The 6,566-nt window shown below is 42.2% G+C and overlaps 1 non-coding gene across 1 annotated transcript; it reads right to left on the reverse strand.

Moving 5' to 3' along the window:
- Positions 1–5,074: 5,074 nt before the first annotated feature.
- LOC120094496 (small nucleolar RNA SNORA17) lies at positions 5,075–5,207 on the reverse strand. The gene has a single exon (XR_015628336.1). It is a non-coding gene; the product is annotated as a small nucleolar RNA SNORA17 (small nucleolar RNA).
- Positions 5,208–6,566: the final 1,359 nt, after the last annotated feature.

Here is a 6,566-nt window from a genome sequence, read left to right on the forward strand (position 1 = left end):
GAAGCATGGGGAATTGTTATAAAAATGCTGAAATTCTGGCTACTATTTCTTATAAACAATAAATTATCTCAGATCCAGGAATGCCGTGTTCTTCACTAATGCGGCATGAGGCTAACCCATTAAGCTGGGGAAAAGGCAAAATATCCACCAATTCTTAGTTCATACAGTGTGGAAGAGAGCAGTGTGCATGTGAGCGATCAGGGTATAAACTGCTAGACTAATATGAATGGGTGCACAGATGATCATAGGCTTATGGGCATCCTAGTGGAGCCTACGGGCAGATCACTCTGATTTTAGCTAGGTCATAGCAGTTTTCATCTAATATGAAACACCCTTTAAAAATATTTATTTACTCATTTTACTCACTTTACATCCCAATAGTAACCCCTCTTCTCCCCGCAGCACCCTCTCACTCAGATCTTCCTCCCATTTTTTACCCCTCCTCTCCCACCGCCCAAAACAAGTCAATGTAGTACTAAGCGAATCCTTGAATCCTTGCCCACTGAGGCCAGACAAAGCAGGCCAGTTAGGGGAATGGGATCTGCAGGTAGGGAGGCAACAGATTCAGGGACCACCCCCTCCTGCTCTTCCGGTTCTTTAATCGTTCCCCCAAATCTTCCATAAGACGCCCTGAGCTCCATCTACTGTTTGGTTGTGGGTCTCTGCATCTTTTTTCAATGACGGTTGGATGGAGCCTCTCAGAGGACAGTTACGCTAGGCTCCCTTAGGCAGGCAACAGATACAGGGACAGCCCCAGCTCCAGCTGACAAAATATATGAAGACTCAAGAAATTAGACACCGTATAAACTGTATGAACCAGGTTGTAGCCTCACTAGTCTACAAGGATTCTAACCCAATATGAAACACTCTTTGCTCTGACTTCTTCCAGATTTACTTAGAAAGAGAAGTTTTGTTTGATGTGTTTTCTGTTTTGCTGGGCATGGGCCAGTGTTTTATGAAAAGATCCAGGATATTTTGTTTTCTTCCAGGCTTTCTTTTTGTGTCCCTCTCTTCTTCCCAGGTCTCTCTTTTCTTCAGCAGAAACATGTCTTCATGGAGAAATCCATTAATGGTTAATTGGGTGGAAGAATTCTGATTCAAATCATTAGTGCATTATATTTTCCTTAGAGACTGTTCTTTGAGCTTATCTGTATTTTTTTGGAAGAAAGGGCTCTTGTGTGTGGAAGACATTTGCAGTATTTTTTCTTTTTTTCTTTTTTTCAGAGCTGGGGACCGAACCCAGGGCCTTGTGCTTGCTAGACAAGTGCTCTACCACTGAGCTAAACCCCCAACCCTCATTTGCAGCATTTTTGAACAGTCAGTATTCAGAAGAACTTTCTGGTGCATTCTACTATGTATGTAAAAACTTAGCTTGGTCTATGTGACTGGTAAAGATGCTGCTGGTGGTTCTCTGGTACTATCCCTCTATGAATAATTATTGCTTCCCTTAAGTAAAGTTACGGCACCCTAAAACTGGAAGGAAAATGGATCCAGAAATACATCATCTTTTTAAAAGATCTTTTGCAAAGATCAGTGGAGACTAGCTGCAATGCCGTAGGTCTTAATTTTTTTTATGCTAAGGGACCCTTTTCAGAAATTCCAAGGGCATTTAAATCGAGGATTTTTTAAAGTAACCTTCAATCTAATTATCTTGGCCCATTTTTGAAGGAATGGGAATGATTAACTCGATGATTAATTGAGATTGCTAAAGATGATGGCAGACCTGGACCCAAATGCTCCCTCCCATAAATTCCTTTCCCCTTGCTTAGAATGAACACGTCATGGGGTGAAGGGCAGAGGTTGTTAGAGTGAAGGAGGTTATTGTCTTTTGTAGGTCGATGGTGTCCTTTCACTTGGGTGGCAGTTAGGAGAGGGGAGAAGGACTCTTCATGGCTCTCACATTTGGCCCCTATGGTACATTCCCTAATGTAATGTGAAATAGTATCATAGAGTAAAGGAAGGAGTAGAGAGCCTAGAAGCTCAGGACCACTGCCGCCAATAATACCAGACGCTACTCAGGAAAGTAGTTACCCTCTGACGCTTCATCTCAGAAGGCTTGATGGCTCCGAATGACATGGCCGAGAATGCCCTTGGACCTACAATATTTTTATCTTCTCTTAAGCAATTTACATTCCACCCCCTTTCCTCTGCCTTCAGACCACCCACTTCCTCCCTCACACAGATGCCAATTCTACTTTTATATCATTGATGTCCACACCCATATTTATATCTATCTGTATCTAAATTCCACACGAGAGAAAACGTGATATTTGTCTTTCTGAGTCTGCTTATTTTCCTTAACAGGATGATCTCCAGCTCTATCGTTTTCCCTGAAAACCAGGAAAGGCCTAATTTTGTCTTTAGAGCCCAATAAAACTCCATTGTGTGTATATAGAACACATTATATCCACTTATCTGTTGGTGGACAGCTAGGTTATTTATTGGTTGCACATCTTTGCGACTGTGAACTGTGCTGCAATGACTGTGATTTATAAGCCCATCAGTAGTATGCAGACTTAGTGTCCACTGGGTATATAAGGATTTACAACCAGGAGCAGGGTAGCTGGGCCATGTGTTAGTTCTACCATCAGTTGTTTGAAGAACCTCCGGGCTGACTTCCATTGTGGCGGAACCAGTTTGTAGCCTCACTAGTCTACAAGGATTCTTTTCTTTCCATATTTCTGACCTGCATTTGTTGCCATTTGGTTTCATGATGACAGCCATTCTGACTGGGGTGGAATGAAATCTCAAAAAAAATGTTTTAATTTGTATTTCACGGATGGCTTAAGGAACGTCGAGCATTTTTTCCAACTCTCTGTTTTCCATTTATGTTTCCTCTTTTCAGATTTGTTGATTGGGTGATTTCATTTTGGTGCTTAAGTGTTTAAATTCTTTATAGATTCCTCCCGGTCTTTAGTATATCTCTTCACTCTGTAGCTTCCTTTACTGTGTTTTTAAATTTCATGCAGCCTCTTCTTCCTTTTCATTTTTTAAATGTAGAGGAGTGTTTTGCCTGCATGCATGTCTGTGCACCACATGTGCTCAATGCACAGCAGAGGCTAGAAGAGGGCATTAGATTCCCTCGGGACTGGAGATCCAAACTTGTGAGCTGCCAGGTGGATGCTGAGAATTAACCCTAGTTCTCTGGAAGAGCAGCCAGTGAGTGCTCTTAACTACTAAGCCATCTTCCGGCCTTCACTCCTATTTGTGAATCCTTGGGGCTACCCTGTGCTATTCAAGGCCTTCTAAGAAAAGTTCCTGTCTATACACACATCTTGAGGTAGTTTTCTAATATTTTCCTTAGAACTTTCAGAGTTTCGGGCCTTATACCAAGGTCTTTGAGCCATTTTATCTTATTTTTTGTATAGGTGGAAACACTAGGAATCCAACTTCATTCATCAACATGTGGATATTCAGTATTCCCAACATTATTTATTGGAAGATACTATCTTTTCTACAATGTATGTCTTTCGCACCTTTGTAAAAACAATTTATTGGGCTAGCTGTGTGGGCTTATTTCTGGGTTCTCTAGTCTATTATGTTGGGATGTACATCTGTTGTTAGTACTGTAGTTTGAAGTCAAGTTCTGAATACCTCCAACATTTGTCTTTCTGCTTTGACTGTTTGGGGTCCTCCACGGTTCCATATGAACATTAGGTTTATTTATTTTTTAATTTGATGAGGAATATGCTTACTTTTTGGGGGAATTGCAGTGAATTTGTAGGTCAGTTTCATAATATTGTTATTCCGTAAGACAGGAATCGTTTTGAAAACGCTTTTTATTGGTTCTTTGTGAATTCACCCCAATCCTGCTCATTTCCCCCTCCCCTCAAACTTGCCTTCCACCCTTGCAACCTCAACTCTCCAACAGAGAAAATAAATCTCACTGTGGAAGATGTAGTGTGTCAAAGTGTGTCCCACAGTACACCCTTTTTGTTCATGCTTCTTTGGTTGTGAATGTTCATTACAGCCAGTCGTTGGTCTGGTCTGAGGCCTCTGGCTTCTACTACTCTATCAATACTGGATCCTTACCAGGACTTCTCTTGGATATCCTGTTGTTGCCCTGTGTCATGGTGATACTGTAGTTTTGAATCTGCAGTGCAAACCCCTTCATTTACTCCAGCAGTAAATGGGGAAGATGTTGGGGTGGGCCAATCCAAAGCCCCGGATCTGGGCCTGAGAGGTATCTGAGCTGGTTAGCCCACTGATTCTCTTGCTTTCATGTCCTCGAGGCTGTCTCCCTAGCAACCTCACACTCAGGGCCAGTTCTACTCTGTTGCCCAGGTAAAAGGTGCAGGGGCCTGCTATTCCAAGCGTCCCAATCTCATGATCCCGGGGCCAACTCTCCTGCCTGCCATAGATGGTGAGGAATGAGGGAAAGGAGGAGGGTACCTCTCCTTCATCCATACCACTGCCCAGTAGACGAGAGGCAGTGCCAGCTCTCCTACACTCATATCTTTGGGACCAGCTCACCTACAACCCCTACATGAAGAGCTGGCTCTAATGTGCTACCCAGGCAAGGTTTAGGGTCTGGCCCACTCTGAATACAGCATCAGGTGAGGGGCAGGGCCAGCTCTCCCACCTGCTATAGGTGGCAAGGGGTGAGGTTGGGGGATCAGGATGGGGCTAGTTCTTTGCAGTCCTTAGACATCAATATATCCTCTGGTGGCATCTCCATGGCCCTTGATGGTAACAGGCCCCTGCTGCTACAGGACCATGGACACGGGCACAGCTTCTGGTGGCATCACCGGCTACTCACATCAGACTGTTCTTTGTTACCCTTTGGTTGGTTTCTAGTTCTGCCTTTCTTCGTTGTGTCCACTCCTTCTGTTTCTTTCTCTTCCATTTCTTCACCACTTACTTGTTTCTCTTTGTAGTTCTGGGGGTCTCTGAGTGACTGGGGTCATCCCAGGAGTGGTTTTAGAAGTGCTGTACCCTGCTATTGCACTGTTGCACTAGGCAAGCGTCATCTGGGGCACAGGTGCAGTGCCAGATTTGTGGTCATCTCAGGCTAGCTCCTTGTCTGGACTCCATAGCACTGTTCTGGTTGTTGTCTTGGCTTGCTTTTCCAGGGATTGTTAGGCTACTAATCATTCAGATGCTCACAGGTCAGAACACTGAGCACAGACATAGCTTCTCTCTTCTCTGCCACCTACTGACACATATGTGACAGAGCAAAAAAGACCTGCAAAGTCTTTAGGGGAGGCAGTGTAGGAAAGCTGTCTTTTAAGGTCTTCCTCAATATTTTTCTTCAGTGTTTTAAAGTTTTTACTTTTGAAGTCATTCGTGTCCTTGGTTAGGCTTATCCCTAGATATTCTGCTTTTCAGAAGTTATCGTGAATGAGATCTGCTTCCTGGATTTCTTTCTCAGCAAGTTAGTTCAAAACTGATATGAAGAAAAGCTAATCAGTTTTGTGTGTTGATTTTGCAACCCATTTCTTTGCTGGAAGCGTTCATCATATTGAAGAGTTCTCTGGGGGAGTTTTAAAAAAAATACCGAGATTTTCATACATATATTCAATGGTTTTTGATTGTATAAACCCCCTATTCACTCCCCATTTTTTCAAGACCCCTCTACCATAATGTCTTCCCAATTTCATTCCCTCCTCTTATAGTCTACCCAGTTCAGTCTGTCCTTATGTACATGGCTATAGGGCCATGGAGGATGGGCGTGCGTGCTAACAGGGACCACTTCCCTGAAGAAAGCAGACTCCCTCTGCTGCAGCAGCCTTCAATGGTCCAAGCTCCTCCGCTGTGGGTGAGATTTTGTGAGTGCCTTTTATAGGGAGGCCTGTAAGGTCTTTCAAGATTATAGCATCTGCAAATAGCTTTGAATTGCTTATACTTAAATGCCCCCTTTCTTTTTCTCTTGCCTTACTGATCTAGTTAAGACTTTAAACACTACACTAAGCAAGAGTGGAGAGAATGGAAGAACTTCTTTTGGTTTTCCTTCGTTTAGTATGAAGTTGGTTATAGGCTTGCTGCCTTGATTATTTTGAAGTATGTGTCTGCCATGCCTACGTTCTGTCAGGCTTTGATCACGAAGGAATAGTAAACTTTGTCAGAGACATTTCCTGCGTCTCCTGAGATGATCCTGTGGTTTCCGTCCTTGAGCCTATTTTTATGCTGTATAATATTTATTGATTTATGCATGTTGAAACTTTCTTATGTCTCTTGAATAAAACCGACTTGATCACAATACATCCTATTTTCAATGTGCAAGCATTTTACTGAGAAATTTTACATCTACGATCTTCAGGGAAACTGGTGTTGTCTGTGTCTGATTTTGATATCAAAGTAATACTGGTACCATACAATAAATTTAATACTATTCCATTCCTTCCTGTTTTATGGACTAATGTGAAGTGAATAGTGTTAGCTTTTAATTAATTAGTTAATTTTCACTGAGCGGCCCTTTATATCTACTTCAATATTATTGCTTATTATAGATCTATTTAGGTTGCTCATATCCTTTTGGTTTAATTTCAGCTGAACTTATATGTCTAAAATTTTATTAATTTCTTCTGGATTTTTCAGCTTCTGGTAATATGCTTTCAAAACATTTT

The sequence above is a fragment of the Rattus norvegicus genome, chromosome 8 (assembly GCF_021556685.1).
Source record: "Rattus norvegicus strain SHRSP/BbbUtx chromosome 8, alternate assembly SHRSP_T2T, whole genome shotgun sequence".
Taxonomy (NCBI): Eukaryota; Metazoa; Chordata; class Mammalia; order Rodentia; family Muridae; genus Rattus; species Rattus norvegicus.